The sequence below is a fragment of the Phyllostomus discolor genome, chromosome 3 (assembly GCF_004126475.2).
Source record: "Phyllostomus discolor isolate MPI-MPIP mPhyDis1 chromosome 3, mPhyDis1.pri.v3, whole genome shotgun sequence".
NCBI lineage: Eukaryota > Metazoa > Chordata > Mammalia > Chiroptera > Phyllostomidae > Phyllostomus > Phyllostomus discolor.
In genome coordinates, this window is record NC_040905.2 from 158,323,609 (window position 1) to 158,349,291 (window position 25,683).

Below are 25,683 nucleotides of genomic sequence, written 5' to 3' on the forward strand. Positions count from 1 at the left end.
GAACTCTAAAAGTATCTATTAATTATAGCTCTTATAGCAGTTTGAATTTCAGAAATCAAATTCCTAAATAAACCTGTTGAGGCTTGTAAGGGTTTCTACAGTTTCTACAGTTTCTGCACTAAAATCAATGCAGAAAACTGGCAGGTGCCTTAAGAAAAGATACAGAAACAAAGTTTAAGAGCAGCCATCAACTTTGAGCTTAAGAGGTGAAAAATCATCACCACTACGACAGACAGTAACAAAACACAAAATAAAGCTGAAAAGTGAACAGGAGACCAGACTCAGTGACCGGCTTGCTATATAGCATTTAGGGAAGAAAATAAAAGTTTTCTCAACTGTTGAATTGGTAATCAATGTGATCTTTATTGCCTTTATCATCATTATAAGCATGACATCTTGCCAGGGTCAACCCTTTCCCATGACAACACAGCCTCACATAATCTATGGTCTGGCCTTACGCCTCGTCCCCACCCCTCCAAACCAGGCTCTGTTTGGCTCACTGTGTTCCAACCACACCACTCACATCTGTGCTCTCCAAACAATACAGCTTGTTCCTACATCAGAGCCTTTGCACATGTATGACCTTTCTACAGGCCTTTCCCCTTCCTCTGGAGCTGGCTGTCCTGTCTTCAAATTATCCCCTTTCAACAAGATCTGTCTGACTTCCCTATTCACTATTGTCCAACCCTGCCCATACGGTACACTATTTGGCTTTATTTTGTTCATGGCACTTAGTTCTGTTTAATATTATCTGTCCATTTACTTGTTTATCTGTCTATCTATCTATCCACTTTTGTTGTTTATTAACTTAGTCATTATCATATAATCTGTATCAGAGCAGGAATCTATTTTCCTTCAAACTGTAATTTTTAGTGTCTAGAACACATGGTAGATGCTTCAAAATATGTGTTGAATAAGTAAATGAATCACTTGAGTATTAAGTGCTAAAATCTATTGTATTTTTCAAAACTCACAACCACTCTAAAAGATAAGTATCATTTTCTCTTTTATATCTATTTAACTGAAAAGAAGGCTGGTGTTTTTCAGAGATTAGTTGACTTGCCCAAGATCATGTTGCAACTAAACTGTCCACAAAGCCCAGTTTTTAAATCTCGCTGCAGTATCTTCCTTCCCAATAGGTAAGGGACACATGAGAGAGTGAAGAGATTATAAAACACTACAGTAATATAAGGTATTTCACTTCAGTTCTCATTATTGATATGGTGCATTTATTTGCTAACCAGTCAACATCAGTTAGTTTACCCTCTTTGAAGATACATGAGTTCCTAATTTTTTTAGTTTTTATTATTGAATGAGTATACCTATGTTGAGCCTAGAGAAGTTTAGAGCTGCTTATGAATCCCTTCATATTACATTTGTGATTATCTGCTGACCTCAAAGAAGTCACATTGTCTGTAATGAAGCTGTCAGCAGGGTAAAGCATTAGCACCCTGGCTAACACAGGAAAACCCTACACAACAGTGAAACTGTAAGTGATTCTTGTCTTAACTTGGCTACATCAGTAGGCCCTCCAATACAGAGTAATATGTCAGGAAGAAAAATTAGTTACAGCAGTTAATTCTTTGGGGGCAATGAAAGAAAATCAGGTTCATACAGTTTCAAGGGAAAGAAAAAGTTAAACACCACAGATATAACAGTGAATAAAAATATACTGATGTACAATAAGTAATCCAAAAATTTTTGTGAGGGACTAAACAATAATAAACCAAATGCAACATTGATTCAAATTTGAATGAAAATGGAGTAACACAAAAGAAACATAATACTGAAATTCATTCATCTACTTGTCATCACTTTTGCATCCCAGTAAACTAAGAAAAGCTATTTAACTTTCTCTTGGATTTTAGGATAATCTTTGGCATACGTCAATCTTGGAAATATTAGTCATCACTGGTCTTCTTAATCAAATCTTTGTTTTTATAGTTGATATCCTTAATATATAAGGAGTTATTAAAAGTGATTATACCAAAGACGTGCTCTAATAAATAACCATGCAAAATATGTGACCCTTTTAGAAACTAACAAATACAAATTAAAAAAATTAAAAATTTTTCAATCTAACTGATAACCAATGAAATAGATATTAAAACCATATAACATACAACTGGCAAAAGTGTAAAAATTAGAAAATTACAATATCTCCTGTTAGCTGCAGTGTGAGGAAGGAGGCACTCTCATATCTAGCTGGTAGGAATGTTGAATGTTATAACCTTTTACAGTGCAATTTGGCAACAGATAATATAACTTTTATAATTTGATATGTGGGCTTGACTGAGTCCAGTAATTCATCCTAAGGAAATAATCACGATTCATGCAAATATATAACCTTAAGGATGTTTACCACAGGACTGCTTATACAGGAGGAGAAAAACCTGACAGCAGCCTTTTAATGGGTCTAACAAATTACGTTTCATCCATAAAATTAAAATTTAAAATAACTATGCAGTACCTAAAAATGTTGTAGAAAATAACTCTTATCATTTAAAAATATTCACGCAGAAGTAAATAAAAACTAGGAGCAGCATGCCGCTCTGACCAGACTTGTGAACTAGATTAGTTCAGAGAAAGAGGCTGTATGACCGCACAGCAAAAGGGCAAGAGCAGTGATCGCTCAGTGATAGGTTACAAATGACTGTCTTAAACTGTATTTTGAAAATTTTCAACAATTAATATTGAATTATTTTTGTAAAAATCTGTATTATTTTTATAAAAAGAAAAATGTAAACTAAACTGTTACAAAATTATGATTAATGATTTAATTTCAGTCACAGGTAGATAATAGATAAATGAGCACTATCACAGGGAACAGATAAAAGAATAAAAGCAAATTAGAAAAGCAACTGAATATAAAGACAGGAATGGGAGAGCTGGACGAACCGTGTTTGGAATCATGTTTCAGTCCAAGCAGCGCTCTGTGAGCAGGTACTAGACCCTTTATTTTCATGATGTATACCAAAAATTTCCCATCAGCAAAGCGGACAAAATTTTTTGAATTCCATGTTTCTTTCATTTATTTTCTTTCATCAACATATGAAGAGTTATTTCTTTCTAGGCCTTATCAATGACTCGGAAAACTCCAAATGAACGAAATACAGTACACAAATTAGGTCACTATCAACCCTGGCCAGCTTCTCAATTATTTGAAGCTTCATCCCATACACCAAAAATGTTGTGGGGCCCCTCTTAGGGCACATACCTAGGCTGGGGTTTCATCTTTAGTCAGGGAACATATGAGAGGCAACTAACTGATTGATGTTTCTTTCTTCCTGTCTTTCTCTCCCTCCCCCTTCTTCTCTCTCTAAAAATCAATGAACACATACTCAGGTGAGGGTTAAGGAAAATAATCTCTATCAGGGGCCACCATTAGATACGATGTCTCATTATTTTTGTTGTAGTACACTCTAGTACTTTGCATTGCACAAGGCATTTTTGTGTATTTTATTCCATGTATTCTCATTCAAACCCTTGGAAGTTGTTTATATTATTTCCATTTTACAGATGAAGGAACAAAAATCTAGCAAGATTACATAATTCCCCAACATCTCAGCTAGGCTCAAACCAAATGGAAACTAAAAGACTAATTCTACCATGCATTATTTTCAACCCAAGCTTTACTTTAAAGAACATCATTTATACCAGGCATAAAATTTCTGTTTCACTCTCCCACTATGAGAATAAATTATAATATCAAAATTATTTTCTCCATTTTTATGATTGATACTATGAATATGGAAGAGCTGCTGAATATAGAGCATCACAGTACAGAATTTCCATCTACCTTCAACAAATCATATCAGAGGTTTTTCTCCACATTCCATATATCCTGTTATCAGGTTCTATAAGTTATTTTGACACTTTTTGAGATTTTTAACAAAGCTCTATTATTCACTTTTAACTGAATTTTTAAAGTTTGTACATAACAATATATATCAAGATTATTTAACAGATGTATATTAGGTGAGGTGATTATAAAATTATAAACACCTATTAGATAAGTAAACATTATAGAGCCCTTGAGGATAATTTCAAGATTAAACTGGGGGCAGGTTAGGTTAATTTACTAAAATATCCTATTTTTATTTCCTATGTATATTGTAGCATTTAAAAATATAAGTTTTAGAAAGTAGCCTTTCAGGAACATAAGAAATAATTAGCTCGTTGCTTACAGAACTCCTCTTCACCCTCATTCTGGTTATTTGGAGGAGGCAGGGGAGGTGTAATTACCCAAGGCGATAAGCCAGGTAGCATTCGACTCTGGGTGCCTTTTTGTATTTCCATTCAGTGATATTGGCTTCCATTTCATGAAAATCACCCACCTTCCTCTACATGCTGATAATACTCATAAGTATTTTTGTAGCTCAGACTTTTTCCTCAGTTTTAGAAGTCTTTAACAACTTAACATTTTAATTTGGCTGTCTCACAGGCATTTCACAAATGATATGTCCAAAATGTAATTCTTATTTCCTCTTGAATTTTAATATTTCCACTCTTCACTATTTCAGGAAATGGCAGCACTGTATGTCCAGCTGATCAAACCAAAACCTGGCCGTCATCCTTGGTTCCTTACTATGTCCTCCTTTTATATCCAGTGCCTCAGCAGGCCTTTTCTTTGTACCTACTAACTGTGTCACGAATAATACAACATCCTTTGCTTCCACAGCCGAGATGGGAGTCCAAGCCTCCTCTCCCAAACCTGGTCATCACATAACATACAGATAATTTTTTTTTAAATTGCAGTAACAACCTTCGTTAATTTTCCCCATGGGTTAATCATGCAGTGTATGTTCTACATTAAATATATATTTCACAGGCTTCCACTTCTTTTTTTAGAGCTTTACTATAACTGACATATACTGTGCATGTTAATGCGTAAAATGTGATGAGTTCTGACATCTGTATATACCTGTAAAGCCAACACGACCTTCAAGATAACATGTCCACAAACTCCAAAAGTTTATTATGGCCTTTTTAGTGCTTCTTCCTCCCTTCTAATCCATGTCTACAGATAACCACAGATCTGCTTTATTTCACATAAAATCAGTTGACGTTTTCTAGAAATTTACTGAAATGTGTTAATACATCCCCTTCCTTAAACTACTCACAGAGAGTTTAAATTAATGTCTTTTAGTTTAACTCTTACAAAAAAAAAAAAAACAGGTGAGCAAGTTTAATGCAAATCTTTGGGGAAATCCCAGCATAGTTGTCTAGTTTTGGGAATAGCTTGTGAAACTATCAAAACACTACAACACTTCCATGCACTGGCATCTTTTTAACTTTAAGAAGATATAAAAACTAAGTTTCTGTTTTTAATTAAATCTTAATAAGTCTTTGCCTCCATTCAATTTTAAAACTCAGATTTTTCTATTTTTTAACATTATCATCTTCATTTGGGAGATTATGTTTTGCTGCAGACAATCTGATGTTAGTTAAAGCGACTGAGTGGGCTTTACCAAAGAGTGTGTTTACCAAGGAACTAAATCTTAACAATGCAAGGAATTTCTTACAATGTAAGAAATATATTTATTATATTGTAAGAATTCTTCAAAGACCTTTCCAACAGAATTTTCAAAATTTAATATTTGATGATTACAGTATATGTTCTTTATTTTAGATTATATGTGCTTTTATAATAAATTAATATTCTAAACTGTCACTTTTATTCTCCGAATAATCATAGCATGTTTTGATTCTTTTGCCTTAAAAGAAACATTTAAAGTTGCATTTTACAAAATCATTATGAAGAGAAATGCCAAAATGCAATTAATTTCACTTCTCTTTGAAATTTGACATTTTCTGCTAGCTGTGTAATATAAACAGGCATCACCTAAATGAGCAGTATTTTAATAGCATCATTATCACAACATTTTAATTGTTGTCACATTTCTTCTTTGTTCAGGGAGACGTGTGGTGAACAACTGTGGGATCTAAAGAACAGGTAAGATTTAAAGCATGTTTGAGATTTTGTTGTTAATCTTTCAAAGTTTCTGTTTTATTACTTAATAATCTTTCTTTAGTACTATAGGTCATAGTCTCTGAGAAACATCTTAATGATTTTATTATGGAGCATGAGGAATAAAAGGCAATTTTCAACACTTTCAGATTATTCATAAGCTTTAAAAACTTACATGAATTCTCTGTATGTGGTAGATAAATATAAAGACATTATAGATGGAGTAAAATTTCATGCTCAAAGAAATGGGCATTTTTATGGTTTTGAGTGATTATGAATTCATAGAGTGAATTTTTGCAAGGTAATATTTTGAAAAACATATATTACTATAGTTGTCTTATTCCTATCTCAGTAGAATAAGCAAATGAATGGTTGATTTAATTCTCCAAACCTACCTCATGTAGAACCATGAATCAGTACCTGCATTTCAGCAATGTCAGATCCACCCTCAACATTGGAATGAGATGTTTGAGATGATGACCGGCAGAGGGGGTAGAGGGTAGACAGTGGTCAGTTAATGGAATAAGAAAAATAGCAGGTAGAATAGTGGTCAAAATGAAAGCAAATGAGTAAGGGTAGAAATGAAAATAATAAGGAAGAAAGTAGATCATTGTAAGAATGAAGAGAGTAAACAAATATACTACATATGCTTCATTATTGACATTGGGAAGAAAGGAAATTGAGGTAGAACAAGTTAAAAGGGTAGAGACTCTTTTAGTTTCCACTAAAGAGAGGTGGGGAAAAGATACATAATAGGTTTGGTTGAGACAAAGGGAGAATGAAAAGAGTAAGTGGGAAAAGAGTGAGAAAGTTCCATTTTAAATTTTTGCTACTTATTTGACAATTTAATTAGTTAAAACTAGACCTTGACTGGTTTTAAAAATAGGAGCATTGAATATTTTTATCTATTTCATTGAAGAACAAAAATTATGTCATTTTATAATTTTTTGATGTTCTGAGAATCTTGCTTCGTGCCCAATTTAAGCCATGCTTAAATGAAGAAAGTGTTTCTTGATTTGCTTCAAGTTTTCTTTCAAGTGTTCTCAACCTGCTCCACTCTTCAAATCACTTGACTTCTAAAAAAGGAAAAAACATGCATTTAGAGAGGTGAAATAAATCACTAAAATGTATTTCTAATCTACATAAAGCGTATGTTAAACAATTGAAATTTAGAGTCAGAACAGTTCAAATTACTCCTACATTCAGGGATACAAAGCCCTAGATTTATCCTGTAGTTATTCTGTAATTGCTATTTGTAGGCAAAGGAAAGGTTAATAGTGGTACTAATCTCACTGTAATGTACAGTTTTACAAAGGAACCTTGTAGAGCTGACAGTTTTTCTATCCCAAAGTACAAATGATAAAGATTTCAGCATGGTAACTTTCTTTTATAGATATAAAGACACAAATAAGTAAAAATTCTTTTTTAGCAGAACTTGGGAACTGTGACTTTAGGTTTACGGCTATTGTGTTTTTCATTGTTTTTCTGATAACTATTATGAGTTAATCATTTATCACCACAATAAAAGGCCTCTTTCTTCTCAACAATTGATGTATCTTGGGAAAAATATTTTTGGTTATTTATGGTCCATTATCATAAAGCCATCATCTATAGACTATCATCTAATATTTTTCATAACCATAGAGCAAAATTCAACAGTGGTAGAGTAGAGAGTATTCCTTGACTCTAACTCCTAAATACTCTGTGAAATCCCAACACCACCCCCAAGATCCACCTAATCACCCTGGATCTCAGTGGTTTCATTTTCAAAGAAGGATAGTACTACCTACGCACAGGACTGCTATGGCATTTGAACAAGTTCCCCATGTGCATGTGTTTGGAACTTGGTCAACATTAGTGGATGGCATAACTGGTGAGACCTGGGATCCAGCTCTCTAGAGGTTTCTGTCTGAAACCCCATGAACCACACAATGAATGTGCAAGGATTGTTGCAGGTGTTGTGTGTGTACTTGTAAATCAACTTTATCATTAAAAAATTTATTTGAGGGGTGAATCAACTGACCATTTAAACAGCTTTCGTCATCACCTTCATGGCTCATTATCTGGAGAGCAGGAAAAGTCCTTCAGCCTCATAAAAAATGTCCACCTGCCGTCTGGTGCTTTGCGTTCCTTGGAATAAAGCTAGGGCCCTCTCCTCTATTTTAGTAACATGAGACTGGATGGGTTTACATAGATTTTCCTATATAATTTTCAAATAATTCTTGTAAAGAATAATTGATTGCCTCTATTTTGAGAGGATCTAGCTCCAGAAAAGCTGAGTAACATGACTGAGGTCACCTAGCTAGGGGGGAAAAATGGAGCTGGAACTGGGATTCAGAGTTCTTTCCACAGCATATGTACATTATGAAATGTCCTGCTACCTTCCTTAGTAAAATATATATAGAAATATCATCACAGTGACTTTATCCACATTTGTGTAGACAAAATCTTTGATGGAAAAGAGGAGGGTGATCAAAGGTGATTGCTATTTCCAAGGCAGGTGAGGACTACTAAAAGAGTAAATAGCAAGAAAGTGTTGTGTCTTAGACAAGCAATATGGGAAAGCATTAGTCAGCACACAGACGCACATGCACGCACACACACACACACACACACACACACACAAACTGCAACCCTTTTCTACTTGGCCAGTTGACAGTAGAATCAACGTCAAGTCCTCTTGCATGTACCTTTAAGGTCTACCTCATCTGCCTTCCTATGATAACTCAACAGGTAAGTCCTGGGTCTATATTTCTTTCTATTTATTGGAATTCCTCCCCTCCTTAACAAAATCCCAAAGATCCCTTTTTCTGTATGTCCCTGCTTTTCTGCTGCTGGTATGAAATCAGTGGTTCATTTGAGTTGGTCTAAGTATACTTGCTGAAATCAGGGAAGAGGATAATTATTAGATCCTAATGTACATTGAACATTTCCTTTGAGATACCAGACTCTTCAATGTCTATAAGAAAAAAAGAAGCTGTTAGAAAAAATAAAAATGGGTCTCCAACATGATTGGTTAATTATTTGACTTAAAAAATAACTGTGATTCTAATTAATTTCATTAAAATAAACTTGTTTTATTTTTTAGATGTTATCCTAAATGGACTATTGAACAAATTCAACAAATAATTCTCTTTCAGCTCCTTCATGCACACACACATAACCACATGTACCAACATACATACAAACATACACATGTACACACAGACTATATAACAAGGTCTCTTCCACCTTTCAATAAAATGTTCTATATTCTCTCTATATTTTTAGAATAAATAATGTAAAAATAAGTAATTTTGGAGAAAAGTTGACATAATTGAGCCTTCAATGTGTTGCAATATTTCTAAACATTAAATAATTTATGCCTATCTAAACACTGTGTTTTAAGTAGTCATCATTTTGTTTCTTAAACAAGAGGCTGACTGTGTTTAGAAATATGCTTTCATTGTGCTGATACCACAAAACAGGTTTCTCTTTCCTCAGATTGTCTCCACTGTAAACATACTGCTTGATAAAGATGACAGTAAAGTTAACTCGATTGCTAGGCAGCTGTATTGTTATCACCATGGATAAACACACTTATTTCCTCTTTGGAATATTCCTGGTAAGGCATTTCTGGACGAGTATAATGCTTTCTTTTGAGTTGATTATGATCGTATTCATTCTAAGTAACCACATAGGTATCCTTTATACTTTTTTTAAAGGCTGGATTTAAAGCATAGAAAAGTTCAGAGGGAAAAGGTGAGCTACTGGATGGTATTTTTCAATGCACAATTAGAAACAGGGATGGTATTATGGAGAACCATTTGGAGTCTTGCACAAAAAAAGAAATCTAAATTGTGCAACATAAGCACATTACCATGGATTGTGAGAAATATGTGTGATCTTGGGATCATGGGAAGCTTTATTTATAATATCAACTTTGCTCATGAAACTCAAATAAATGCTTCCAGAAAGAAATGAAGTAATAGCAATGGACCAAACAGGTGTTTATTTTGCATGGCTGTCTCTGTATTTCCAAAGAGAGTTATTGTTTCCCCCAAGTCTTACGCAGTGCTTACAATTTACTTACTATAGAAAAATGTACATTTTCTACAACAACTACTGATTATGAGGATCAGAAGTCATCAAGAGGGCAAAAGTGCAACAGCCAAGAAGAGTTCAAAAGTCAGGGAACACTGATTGCAATCTCATAGTGAAGCTGGTTAAACTATAGGACGCACCTAACAAGGATTCCTGTTACCTAGAAAACCTGGCTTAACCATTGACACATTCAGGCCCCTAGGGCGCCTGCCATGCCCTTTTGTAAAAAAAAAAAAAAAAAAAGAAGAGTTGAATAAGTTGGGCTCCCATAATAGAACCAATACTGGCAATGGCCCCTTCATCACCACTAAGAAAAAAACATAATGAACACCTCCCAGGGCCTATGACACCAGGGTAATCCCTGAATTTTTATTTCAGTTTGGGTATCTGGCTCAGGGTAGAATTGACCTTGTATGCAGTGCCCATATATTTCTAAATGTGCAATAATATTAATGCTTATACATTTTATAAACTCTCTTAACTACACATTTACATTTGGAAAAAATTAGTATTCAAACAGGCTATTGCAGGACAGCGAATTAACTGATTGCAGTGCTGCCTACTCTGTAGCAAGGAAAGGAAGAAAAGAATGCCTGTTGCTTGTACCTTTGAGGGCAGGGAAAGAAACCCATTATTCTTTAAACTTGGGCTGTTACCAAACATAGAAGTGACTAAGGATCCTTTCCTATTTGAAGACTACTGTTATTATGGGTTCAGTCTGATAAGTGATCCCTTCTTTGCTGTCATCAATGATCAAAGATAGAACACAACAATGATGGTGCAGCAGTATGGGTTACCCACACGGCACATTTATTGTCCCTATCACCTTGAGAGTGATTTTCAAGATTAATTCAAGTGTCAGTGGCCCCAAATATTAATTATCATTGCAGAAGCTCTGTACAATACATCAGAATTTAGCCACTCTTTTGTTACTTTGATATGAAGTCTCTAAAGCCTCAGAAATTGAAAATGAACAAACAGAACTGGAGTTTTCAAATATATTTCATTGAATTTTTTAAAATTAGTATCTATACTATCTGAATTCTTTCTTTTAAAAGATTAATAGAAGATATATTTAAATAATAATGTATATAGTCATCATTGCCAGACTTGACATGAGATGTTAAACGTTCAATCCAATTTTCCTTTACAGATAAGTTTTTCTTTCCTCTCCCTGTTAATTTTGAAAATGTAATATCAGAAGAACAGGGTCTCAGTGCAATCACAGCTTCTAAGAGTGAGGTTTTGGGAGCGGGTCTGAAATTGAGAGAGACATTTGCTAATCTTGCTTATACCCAAATAGTCATGACACGACCTTTGATGAGCCCTCAGTTGTTGGGGTCATTGAACTGAACCAGGTAAACAGGGACCTTATGCCAACTGCTCAGCTTGCGCCTCCTGGGTTTTCAAGATGTGTCCTATTCAGCTCAGTTGAGTGTAGGGGGGTTGGTGGCAGGCACCACAGCTTGTACTTGGAAGACATCTTGGGAACCTGGTGTACAATTGTGACTCGGCCCTCCTCCCTTAAACTCTCATTCCTTCTGCCTCTATTAGTGTGACTTGTGGTATTTGTTTCATTCAAGAAATTCACACAAAGCACTTTGCTGCAGTGTAGAGACTGGGTGGTGTTTGGCAATGTAGGATAATAGTGAATGCAAAGACAAGTCATGTGGCTCCGTCAACAGCACAGGCACTAAAATTGGAAACATACAGAGAAGGTGAGCATAGTAAAAGCAAGTCACAGATTTTCTTTTAGCATTGCTGAGTTTTGTAAAATTTTGTAAGTTGTTCTCTTCTGCTTGATGTTACATGATGTAATGGCAGGGACAAAAACCCTCACATGGCAGGTAATGGTGATTCTTTATCCTGGATGGCAGAATGACAGAAACACATATGACATCATATTTTAATTGATGGGAATTAACAAAAATTTTAATACTGTGGTGTAAATTCTGCTTAAAGTAGAATAGTCATAATGTTGTAAATAGTTTACCCATATCTGTGTGTGAAGAGAAAGTATCTTACCTTGTTTGATGTTTTTAGCCACACATACTAGGTAGGAATCACCTACCATAACTTCCTTTAGTGTATAAATTTATCTCTTGTAGTTGTATCAAATACTGTGAATGATACTTGTCCCATGGTACTCACCCAGTTGGTACTGGACGAGTATATCTATTCACTGTGCTATGTAGCAAATAACTAAAAACTCTGTGGCTAAAACAACACAAATTTATTATCTCACAGTCTCTATGGGTAGGTGTAGGCATGGTTTAACTGGATCTTCTCGAGGATGTAATCAGTATGTAAGTCAGGGCTTAGTTCTCATGTGGAGGCTCAACCAGCGATGGGCCCTCTTCCAAGTTCACTCAGGTTGTTGGTAGAATTTATTTCCTTGTGACTCTTAAGAGTGAAGGCTCCATCTTCCTGGTGCTTATTGGCTGGAGGCTTCTTTCATTTCCTAGCCACTGCCTGGTAGTTCATCACCTCATGGTCCTCTCCATAAACCTTCTCAGAACATAGCACCTTACTTTTTATAAAGCCAGGAAGAGAGATGTAGAACCTTTAGCACCAGTCTGATAGTAAAATAATGTCTTATATAATACAACATAACAAAGAGAGTGAAATCAATATTATTGGTTAGAAACGTGTCCCAGGTCCTGTCTAAATGCAAGGGGACAGGCTTATACAATAATATAGACATATCAGGAGGAGAGAATCCTGGGGACCTCCTTAAAATCTGTCTGCCAAGCAGGTATTATTATAAAAATCAATATCATGGGCAGTCCTAAAATTCCAACTTTGAATGAGAATTTAAAATCACATTAGAGAAAAAATATTTTAGTTTGGTATTACTAAAGAAAATGTAAAATAGCTGTAGGCTTGCCACTCACTAAGTTTGTGACAGCGCCATATTTATAGCATTTTCCATTATAAGAAGCTGAATCTCAGGACATAGGAATATACTCTTAGCTACTCTGACAAAGAATAACATTAGAACCTCTTTTTCTTGCTGAGTGCATTCTGAGTTTCAGGCCTTTGAATAACACAGTTTGTTCTTATTGAACACATCATTTGCCTGCTATTGTTTGGCCTATAACAACCACAGAGGTGATTACATGCTATATAATTATATGCTGCAGTTAATACCACTTTACCATCTATTTATCCATAGGTATGTTTTCTCACATAAGCACTTAATTCTATAATATTTAAATCAAAAGCTCCAGGCTTACAAGTCTTCTAAGATGTGAAAATAATAGATGAATTATAAGCTATTCCCCCAAGGAACTGTATATTGGAACATCTGAGACCACATAACATTGGAACAGCCACATCTGGTGATCCCTGAAACACTCCCCACTTTCATGCCTTCCTGGAATTCAAAAACAGATACTATTTCTGAGCACCCCTACAGACCATAATTGCCACTTGCTACTTAAGAGAAGCAATTTCTAAAGTAACCAGGATGCACACTATAGCAATTCATAACTAGGGCAATCCTTGAATGCTAATTCAAGGGAGATTTTTTTTCCATACCAAAATAAATGACAAAAACACTGAACTTTAAAAATAGTGTTTTAAACCACATTATCTTACTGAGGACCCCCTTTTTGTTTATTATGTAATGAACATAGGACATTTTCAATCCACCACTCACCCTTCTCGAAAGTAGCAATGATCATGTGGCAGTCTAACGTCTGTGTGTCAGCCAGAACCGTGTCAGAAAACTCATGGCACACTTAGGGTTGAGCAGCGTTTAATAATGTGACTCTTTACCAAGGGAAAGACACAACTGAAAGATAGTGAAGCATGCTGGTCTAACAAAAACTGGGAGTGACTTCCATGCCTGGGCTTAGGTTATCAGACCCAGCGAGATGCATGCCGTTTAAGAGTGCCACCCAACAAGCACCTGATCCTAAGTAAAGAAAAGCAGCATGTGCCCTATCAGATGGATAAGAAGAACTAAATACCATAACTCCTCATTTCTTTTACCTTCTAACATTCTACTGGTGCCTCACATTGCCTAAACCAACAAGAAGTTACAAGTCAAGAGAGCCTGGTTTCTGATATAAACAAATGTTGAGCTCACGGGGCACAGAGCAAGCAGGAGAAAACTGAGAAATGAATCCTGAGGAATAAGCAGGGATTATCCTATAGCATGTCAGTGTGCAGCAGAACTCAAAGATAGTTGTGGACAGTTTTGTCCTATTTTTATTAAAATTCTGACTTTATCCATGGTCTGATTTCTATCAGTTTCCTTCTTTTATGCCTGGGGAATATTGGTCAAAGATATGAGACAGTTACTCTCTACCATTGCCTTAGGAACTGCATCAATCATATATTTCATTTATTCATATGCTAGCCTCCCTTCAGAACTTTTCGAAGGGATTGTGGAAATCTTAAATGTTTTTTTTTCTAAACATTGATAACTGCAGTCTCCTCCAAGGCAGTCCCTAACAGTTTTCATCTTCCTACAAGCTGGCCAATTTGGGGACACATCTGCTACTCCAAATCTTCTTCAGAGGGAGACCCAAGGAATAGAAGGAGCAAACATTATGTGAGATGCCTCTGCACAGACCCCACATCAACATGAAACTTCCATAACTCCCTGAAAGAAGGCTAGCTAAAATCTGGAGATTATTTCTGAAGGTTGCCTTAAATTATAGCTTATTACCTACTGTTTTTGTAATTTGCCTTTGTACCCTTTATGCAAGAAAGAAAAAAAGCTTTATGCCTAGATTCAAGATCAATAGAATATTTCAAAATTGGCATGTACTTTACAGAATGAAATCCTCCACTTTTTTTCAATGGAGAAACTAATATATACTATATATAAATTTGATAAACTCTAATCCAAATCATCAACTTGCTTTATTTCTAAGTAGTCACACAAATGCTTACAAATTTTTCCTTTTATTTCTTTATGCCAAATGACTTATCTTTATAAATGATTTCTCCCTTCCAGTTATAAATTAAAAATTATGATGGAAATTTGTGGATTGTTTAGCTCTTAATGTTAGAACTGTAAAAGCTATAGAACCTAATATTTCAATTCTATTGGGTTTAAGTTCAGCCTTTGCATGACCTAGGATGTCTATTTTCATTAATTCCTAATTTTCGTATTACTTAAGCAGATGATGTTCCAGGTAATCCTTTGTTGTGGTTTTGATATGCTACATAAAAACAGTGTTTTTTACATGTCAAACAACATATTGAGGATAATGGAAAATAGTTCCAAAATAATAATTAGAGATTATTATTAATAATTAATATTTAGATTAATAATTTGAGATTAATGAGGAAATTATTTATAGTTTTATATAGAGGTCTACTAAATTTATGCACACATTAGCTTGATTTCATGGGTTTTGATTTTTGGTAGTTTATCTTTAAAACTGATTAATTTTTAAAAGCATTATGCCAAGGACTAGTTTGTATCTTCCTTTAATTATAATTATATGAGATTTTCCCCTTTGAGCACAATGTGGTAAAATTTATCTTAAGGAAAATTGTTTCTTTTTTAACTTTATTTACTTTTTAAAGAGAGGGGAAGGGAAGGAGAAAGAGATGGAGAGAAACATCAATGTTTGGTTGCCTCTTGCATGCCCCCTACTGGGGGCCTGGCCTGCAATCCAGGCATGTGCCCTGACTGGGAATGGAACCGGCAACTCTTTCGTTCTCAAGCTGGAGCTCAATCCACTGAATCACACCAGCCAGGACAGGAAAATTATTTTTTTATTGTATCTGACATGATACGTTCCTCACTGCTAATATAGTAAAAGATAAAGAAAAATTAGAGCTTATATAGTTTTAAAATATTATAGTAATACAGTGTTTTTTGAAATTGTATAACCAGCAATTCCCAGTATATTATTAATGCGGCCAGGTAATGATCTTTCCAAAATTGCAAAAATAATATTAAATAGTGGGTGGAATATTTTAACCCAGAATTTTACCATGTGATTTCTTTATGCATCCTTTCCCTTCAAAACCAGAGGCCAATGATATAACAGATGCTCAGTTTATGCCCTCCGTTTATTATAGATTTGCCAAATTGGAGACTCTAGAATGCATTTTTACTAAGTATTGGAAAGGAAATGGGTCATTCAATAGTCAATCATGGATTGTAGTTTTGTTAGCTAAAACATAAGATAACTAGGCATCAAAAAGAGTTAACAAATATTAAGAGATACTGTCTTGTAATGTTGTCTTTTCATTTATTAAATTGTCACATGTGTTTTCTTCAGGCAAATTTTTAAAAATTCTTGATTTTTTAATGATGTTGTTTTCCATTTTTAACTGACTTTAATTACCCTTACTTTCATGACTTTGGATAAGAAATTTCAGCCCAAGGTCATTAAGAGTGCAATGGCTCATCCAGGAAATACTGTCTCTCTAGCTCTTCTATAAAAAGGATCATCTGTGTTTGTATGGTTTATTCCCCTTGTTTAACTGGATAGATTTGTCTCTGTGGACGAAGACTTGAATCTTATCTACAATTTTTATACTGTCAGAATGATGATTCTAAAATGCAGATTTTTGTGTGTCTCACCCCTGCTTAGGCACAAACTTTTTAATGCTTTTTATGAATGGAATCTCCTCCATCACTAGCCTTATCTCTCTACCTTACTCCCATGTCCACACATCCTGTACTTTATTTAGTACTACTAAATTTATCATACTGCTTCTCCAAAGGTTGACTTCTGTTATCGTACCACGACTTGTATCTGTCTCTCCTTCAGTTAGCTCCACAGTACTCCAAATAACTTCTAATAACCTTTTCACCATATAATGTTTTTATATGCCTATACTTTCCAAATGATGGAGAACAATTTGAAGATAGGGATCTCATCTAATTTTTCTTTGTATTGCCAGTGGACTACCTATAAGACTCTAAATAAATGTTTATGAATAAGTTAATTATGCCACAGACAAAACTTGAGAAGTCTAGAATAATATTTTCCAATGCAGCTGCAAGAACTGCTTGATGCTTTATCAAGCAGAAGGAATCAATCTAATAATTCCTACTTCAGTCAGAATGATCTAAGTAGGAAAGTGGGTAACATTTCAGTCAGTTTATAGGACTTGTATCTTTTGGTTTCCAGTTTGGAATCAGAGAGATTATATCACTGTCTAGTCTTACCTCTAATTTTCACTGATGTCTTTTCTAGTCAGAAGAGGGAAAGAACCCCAAAATGCAAAAGTATGGTTTATTATTATAACAGAGAAAAAATACTATTTGTCAATTCAGTCATAACTTGTAGTTTGAAATTGTTGGAAATGCAATTAGCAAAAATAATATAAAAACCATATTTATTTAATGTCACTATTTTAGCCAGAGTTAGTCAAAAGGAATCCATAAGCATCCATATGCATATCATATACTTCTGTGTTGTGTTTTCCACTTCTAAATAGTACTGCTGTGCTCTCAAAGGGATATTCTTATAAATATGATTTGAAAGTAAATTAGTCGTCTCATTTATTTAGCAAAATACCAAATGAGAGCAGAGCAAAACATGTTTGTATCACATGTACAGAACACACACCTATACATACATATGCATAATCACTTGCAGCACCTTCCTCCCACCTCAGGACAATATAGAGTTTAATATATGTGAAAAAATCATAGTAAAATAAAATAAAATGATTTAATAGAAAATAAATATTTTTTGGAAAAAGATTCAGCTAGAAGTTTCTTTTAATATTTTTCATTGTAAATACTTTTACCATTCACATATTAGTATAATTATTATTTTAAATACTTTTTCAAAGAAGAAATATTGAATAACATGGCATGGTAAAAACATTTATCTCAATGAGTAGAAATGAAGTCATCACTTCTTAGAAACTCAACTTTCAAATTCAGTAATTCCTGCTCATACCTTAACATCATATGGCTAATAAAACCACGTCGACTCTCATCCCTGAATCTCTCATTAAAACTGAATCCTATCTTACATCATGTAACAACTCAAGAAACATTTCTGTCTGGGTAGTACTGGGGCATTATGTATTAACTAGAATACTAAATCTAATATTAATACACATGTCATGGTCAACATGTATTTAAATATATCCTACAGTCTTCTGGTAAACATGACATATGGAACTTAAAGTCTATCTTTGCTTCCTTCAGAAACATCTCTAATATATTAGCTAACAAAACTTAAAAAGTATAATAATACAAAGAGGGATAAAAATAATGCGGAAATGTCAACAAACTTTTGGAAGATGACAAACGTGGATGAATTAGCATAGTAGATAATCTGAAACCTATGTGCCAGTAGCTTAAATAGTTGTGACATGTACTAATTCACCACACCACGCTGAAAAACCTAGAGAATCTTAGGATTTGGACTTACCAGGTATACATGTATTTAAAAAATGTGCTTAGCATTGATAATGAAGATGATAGTTTGAAAGTCTCTAGAATAAGCTTAGATCACCAAATCCTTTCCTTTATCTGTATAAAGCTAGGGGATCTCCTCTCACCTTTTCCCACAGTAGAGCAGAGGTATAAAACTTTAGAGAAATTGAAGTCAAACCAAGGTAATCAAAACAAAGAAGACTAGGGATGAGGCACTGGTCAAAAATCATGAAAAAGAAACTCAAATATCCTCTTTAGACACCAGCTTGCTATTCTGAAGTAAAACTATCTTATTACCTGTTACTCTGTCATAAAGCCTCCAACCACACACCTACTGATGTAGAGCTTCCCACAGGAGCTTCTTACAGCACCACTCTGATAGTCAAGGATGACCGGATATATGAGTAACAGTTTCAACATAAAAGATAACAAAACAAAGATACAAGTCATAAATAGGAACAATTAGAGAAACATTAAAGGATCCTGGATATTTAAAATATTATAGTAGAGAGACAAAAATACAAAAAGAGAGATGAAGGTTGGGGTTGAAAAAATGTCCTAGAAAATTATCAGAAAAAGAGTAAGGGTTGATAAAATATTTTTAACGAGGAAATTAATTTACAGTATAGAATATCTGACTAAAATGGCTTCTAAAAAAGTCATATAAAATCAAAAGAATGAAAATAGCAAAGATATAACAAAAGAAATGTTTCCTAGAACTGAAAGACATGACTATCCATATTGAAAGGATCCAATGGCTGTACAACATACAGGTTTTTAAAAAGACCTGCTGTGATGCACATCACAGGAAATTACAGAATCACCAAATTACAGATTATAAACCCAAGGAGTGTAGACAGCAGGGAGGGCAGTGGTGATCACGGGTCACATACTGAAGAAAGAGGATAAAAATGGCATTGTAGTTCTCAAAACAATATTGAATATTTGGAAGCTAAAAGACAAAGAAACCTGCAAACTTCTAGAGGGAAAACTATTTCCAATTCAGAATTCTACATCCACCCAAACTATCAATAAAGCATGAAGTTATAATAAAGACAACAAAAATTAAAAATCGGGGCATTTTTCAAAGGGCAACATGCTTGAGCAACACTTAGCAATGAACCCCATTAAACAAAACAAAGATCAAATAAATAAGAGACCAAACACAGGAAAGAGGTAAAAGGAAGCCCCAAGAAAATACAGTAGTTATATATTGACATCTAAAGCGATAGGTCCAGATTAGGTTAGGACAGTAAAAGCATGAATGTCTCTGAGAGCTAACAGCAAGTCTGTAGCCATTTCTAAATGGTCAGGGTAAAGGGGGTGTAAGTACTGATGGAAGGAGACTTGATGAGAGATGGTGAAATACCCAATACACTATACAGATGATGTGTTATAGAACGGTACCCCTAAAGCCTATGTAATTTTGGTAACCAGTGTCACCCCAATAAATTCAATTAAAAATAAAATTAAAAAATAGAAAAAAAAGAAAAATTAAAGGAAATTTCATTTTCTTTTTCATTTTCTTTTTTAAGAAAGGAAAAAGGGAAAACAAAAAAAGAGAAAAAGAAAAGAAGAAAAAAGGAAAAAATACAAATAAAATAGGAAACAAAGAATGATAGGCTTATGTCTATTGGACCTTTTTTTAGAATTAAAATAAGGACATGCACATTAAAAAAGCTGAGTACATTTTAAAAATTGGGGCATTTTTCAAAGGAAGATACATTTGTATAATGTGCACATTTTCTTCCCTTAGATTTTATTGTTTACAGAGGTTTTTGAGGGTGATGGAGATTTTACTCTCCTCCTTCCTTCTGCACCCTGAGCTATTTTAGGAACTGGCAGTTAGAGCAAAACATGGTGTGGGAAAACAAAATCAAGTGGTTGAGGGTGGAAGGGTAGAGGTGAAAAAGTCTATGGAATCAAATTTCTATGTTTCCCCTAAGAAACATTACCATGTACTTCTATGTATACTTCTAATCCCAAATTTACCCATAGTTTGAAGTAAAAATTAATTTCTCTTTCCATTTCTTTTTCTTTAATGTTTGTGAGTGAAAATGTATGCTCTCTCTTCTTTTTCTCTTAATCTTATGCTTTAAAACAACCATGCAGTCAGAGGGGTTTAACATTAGATGAACTGACTTTTTCTTACTATGAATAGACAAATCATTAAATGTCACAAGTAGTCAGTCAGCTTCCTCTACCTCAGCTTGCTGTAGGCCAGGGTAGAAGAAGAGAACACCATTAGATTTGCTTGTCTACTTTTACCTTACTCTACTAAATGTAAATATCACCTACCAATCTTTCAAAAAAATCAATCTTCTTTATTTTTTCTTATAGACAAATACTGCCCTGTTAAAGAGGATTATTTTGCTATAGGAAAGAAAAGACATATTGAAATAAAAAAGTCTATATGGTCATTTAAACCCCAATTAATTATACCATTGACTCCTTACTATGATAAAGTATAAGACTTTTTTCTTTAAGTGTCAGGGAAATGGATTTAAAATATCAATAATGCTTACTAAAATTAATGACTAGATCAGTAGACAGCTGTTTATATGTCGTCTTTCCCCAATTTTAGGGTAAAAATAACAGGTAGATTATGTGAATAAATATGATAATTAAAACCTAATGGGAATTGCAAATATAGAGTTTCAATCTCTTTTAACAAGAAGAAGCCTCTTATAGAGGCAGAACTCAGGATCAGTGACTCTCCAGAATAGCGTTGGCCTTGAAAATCGAATTCATGAATGCCAAGGGATACTTATGACTCTTGGCGATGGGTGACTGTTGCTTTCTCTATTTCCCAACACAGAGTTCCTTTTTTAAAACTACATGTTTTGTCCATTCTTGAGAAGAATGAGAAGTATAAGAATAAGAAGAGAAAGGAGGAGGAGAATTCAAATCTTTAAATTATGCAGCATTATATTTGCTCTCATAGCCTTTCTCTTGTAGGATGATCTAGAATGATAGATTCAGACTTTAATGTTGAAAATAATATGACAATGTCAGCTGGATACACCTCCAGTCTTTCTTTTGATAGCTAAATTCATGTGCTTTAGGCATGAAAGTGAAAAAAGTCTCCATTGAGTCAGTTGTACTATGTTTCACTCTAAACCAAACAGTAGCCATCTTATGGTTCATTGATGTATTTTGCTCTATGAAGACTAAAAGTTATTTAATTAGTGAGTATGATAAAAAGTCCTGGTTGTTCAGACAGAAGCCACCAAAAGTTCTCTGGTTAAGGAAATTTTAGAGCTCTATATTTCCCAAATATTCATTGAAGGTATGGCTTTATTTTTCTACAGCAAGGACTGCAGCTTAGTGAAGCTTGTTAACTGGTCTAGCGTATGAGTCCAGCCACTGAACAGTTCGAGGTACAAAGTTGTCTTTCAGGCATACCCAGTTATGATAAGAAATCTTGATTTGCTCCTTTGAGAAGAAAAGGTGTCTCTCATTTAAGAAAGTGGTGGTTATTGCCAGGGAAGCTTGCTAAAATATATTAAGGAATAATAAAGTGAACTTTATTTATAGGTGCCCTTGGGAGAAATCCCATCATCCTCTACAGCTGAGAGCAGCAGAAATTGTCTACTGGTCCTTCTTATACTCAGATCTTAATAGATGACTTTTACCAACAAGATTGGGGGAGTGTAATGCAGTCACCTTTATAAATGACCTGTAATGTTGGGTGGCTCACTCAGGATATAGATGAATCCCATACCTCCTTATTTTGATCATTCATTATTTTAGACATGATCTTAAGTTATGAAAATTATAAACTTATTATTTAAAAAGATTATTTTTAAACACCTATAATGTGCCATTCACCAGGCTACTTTCACATACAAATACTTTTTGTGTGTGTGCTCACGACAGACAAGGAAAGTAATTGCCATTTTATCTTCACTTATAGAGGAGAAAATTGGGACTCACACCAAGTTTTTCATTTATTCTTATTGTTTAAAATGTGTAGTAATGATCTGAGAAAATGGAAAGTGGTCAATACATATTGTTAGCTGGCTTATTGTTAAAGTCCTCTATTTGGTTGAACTTGCTTCCATTTTAATGAATGGAAACACACTATAGCCATAACAAAACTATTTGGACTTACCTCCTAAAAGTCCACTCAAAATATATGCACTGGAGGGCACAGAGAGTGTGTCTAATGAAGGAATGGATGGTTCCAGCAAATGATGCTATGGTCTATAATGAGTTTAACACCTGGCAGATAATGCAAATGGCACTGAAAATGAGCTCATTTTTGGCTTCCCCATGTCCTGTTCAATTGAACAAAACATGCATTAAAAATAAGCCCATATTTTTTTGTCTTGTATGCACATGTGTTTTGAATCTGAGCTATGGCTCAGCTCAGTGCACTTAGAGAGAGTAACTTAATTAATTTGTTCCTCTCTTCTTGCTCCACCAAGAGATGAGTTTTATGGGTTTCAGGGGAGGTTTGATTTTCAATTCTACCTCTTGTACACAGACAATTTTGCCTCTGTTTCCTAATTTCCAGTGTAGTTATATCATCCAAACATAAATTTATTTTCTCCATAGCATTTTGCACCTTTTAAAAGTGGGAATGATTCATATGACTAAAGAATGTCAGGAAGGGAAACATTTGGGAAGAATTAAATGGGATGCTGTCATTCTGGATCTTGATCATCTTATCCAACAAGAGCCAAGTAAGAGAGCAGCCACAGAAAGTTGTGTGCCAAAAGTTTAGGATTCCAGAGTGTTTAGAGCAGAAAGGTGATTTAAAATTTTCATGGTTATATAGCCAGCAAGTCATATATTGAGATGTTTGAAATGTTAGAGGTAGATGAGGAAATAAGATTTTAATTTTATATGATGATTTATTTTAAATATTTTATGTATGATCTAGAGATATTTCAATGCTTTTTGTGGCATATTCTTTAAATTTTAAAATGGGCTAAAATAATTTGGATGCTTCCTAATTATAGATTACATGGATAAAAATAATATTAATTGTCAAAACATATAATAATTTGGAGAGTTTTGGTTGACAACATCATTCTATCTTGCATTCTCTTAAAGAACAAAACAATGGTGTGTAAAGTACCAGAGTCCATTGGAGCACATGAATATTTCTCTAAAGGGAAAATATAAAACGCACATACACTCAGCATTTCTTTTTGCAGTGCAGCAGATAATTGATGGCATGATGGTAACATTCCAGAGCTTGGGTCTGTTTGTGGGTGCAGTAGCCATAGGCCAAAAAGAAGATGGCTTGTCTGAAAGATTACAAAATTGTCTGAAGGTTTTTGCTCATTTATTGTCTTGTCCCTACATATTAAAATGTGACTAGACATTCAGAGATTGTGGTTTTTCTGACTTTGCTTACAGAGTTAAATCACTCATAAATATGGTAAGAGGAGGAGAGCCATTTTACCAGTTACTGCAGGCCCATTCCAAAACAAATGCTGGTTAAGGAGATCTAGTTAAGGAGGTTCAGTTTCAATGAGCAAGTAGACAACCAACTTTCTTGCTAATGGTGATACCAAAGCTGAGCTCTGCCTGTTACCATGCTTTCGAATCCATCACCAAAAAATAACCCACACTAGAGTCAAGGAGATGGCTCAGTGGTTGACATTAAACATAAACATTCAAAATGAACACTTGGATCCAGTCGACAGCCACCACCGTGGGACCAGTCATGTCTTAGGTAATGTCCCCTGAAGTGTGTATTTTCCAAACCCTTAGTCAAAATATATTTGCTTCAAAGGATAGTATATATATTTTAGTCCTTTATCGCATCTTGGTATTTTAGAGGCCAGCAGAGGGAGGCTTTGTGTTTCAGAAAAACAGACCCAAATGGAAGGACAGGCTTCCCAGAGTGTTTGGAGGGTCATGACTCAGCTGTTCTTACCTCAGTTGTTCACCGAAGAATAGGGGGAAAGCTGAAGCTAGAATGTCTCACTGCACTGGCTTACTAGCGCGAGGTAGTCACTTTAAGGTAGTGCCAGCTCAAAATACTAGAACAAGAAACAGTAGAGTATGATACAAAATAAATATTTCAATAATAGATCATGGTTGGGGGCTCTAAACACAATCATCTAATATATTCTGAAGGGCACAATGGTCCAGTGCTGTACTGATGAACAATCTCCAGGGGTAAAAACCAATGTGTAGCTTAAATACTTTTACTGTGACTGATTTCTAGCTAGGGCCCCATTCACAAAATTCCTGAATATTTAACAACAGGCTTTTACAAGCCAGTCAGAGTTGGCTCAAGCATATCAATGGAAGTACATTGAAAATCTGAAGAGGGATGTCACACAAGGAAGCCTCCTTGTGTGCACATAATGCATTTTGCTGACCACTCCTTGATGGGATACAGGCAAGAACTCCCAAATCTTAGAAACAGCCTGTTAAACAAGAATAGCTTCAAGTCCTAGAGAGTAGGACATTAAGTAGATTATCAAGACATAGATTTGGGCACAAAGAAGTAAGCAGAAACTCAGTACCACATTGAAGCCAAAAAGTAAATTACCAAAGTTAGAAAGCAAAGGGAGTCTCATTATATACAAAAATGACACGTAACACATATTGAACATCATAAAGTTATGGAGAATTCTATTTATAAAGGTATGCCTCTGTACTATAAATTCTCAAATTCTGTAGACATGTAATTAATTATAAAGCGACCAGGTGTAAGTTCCAAAAGTGGTAAAAGTAAATTTATATAGTAGAATAATTAATTTTACTTTTCACTGTTATTGATGAAGTCATCCTTAGCAAATCAATCTTTAGTATGAGTTGACTAATTAATAACTTCATTATTACTTGCCTTTTATTTAATTATTTCAATATAGTATCCAGCCATGTAATATGAAAAATGGAGATATTTATTGAAGAAGATACAAGATACAAGAAATATTGTACATAGGACAATGACACTTCAGTCCCCTTAAAAATAGGCACCTTGGGGCCTTACACAGTTCTCCCAATCCCCATCAGCTGCCCTGTCATATTTTCCTGAATCTCATCTATGGTCTGAAATCTCTTTCCTTTCAAAAATGATTTTAGTTTGGGGAAAACACAGAAGTCACAGGCACCCAAAACTGGGCTGAAGGGACACTGAGTCACTTGGGTGATTTGATGTTTACCAAAAAACTCTGCACAGATGTTGTGCATGAGTGGTTTCATTTTTGTGATGAGGCTGCCAATCACCAGTTGCCTATAGCTGCAGCCTTCTAAATCATCCATATAGTTTCTGCAGAGGAATATT

The 25,683-nt window shown here is 34.6% G+C and overlaps 1 protein-coding gene across 18 annotated transcripts in view; it reads left to right on the forward strand.

Moving 5' to 3' along the window:
- PTPRD (protein tyrosine phosphatase receptor type D) overlaps nucleotides 1–25,683 on the forward strand; it is a 1,502,332-nt gene that overhangs the window by 845,270 nt on the left and 631,379 nt on the right. For 16 of the 18 annotated variants that reach the window (XM_036021603.1, XM_036021605.1, XM_036021607.1 and 13 more), the window contains exon 7: nucleotides 5,918–5,956. The gene's annotated coding sequence lies outside the window, so the exon portion shown is untranslated. Of the gene's footprint in view, nucleotides 1–5,917; nucleotides 5,957–25,683 lie in introns of those variants that run through there. The other 2 variants (XM_036021632.1, XM_036021633.1) reach the window with 1 other exon arrangement.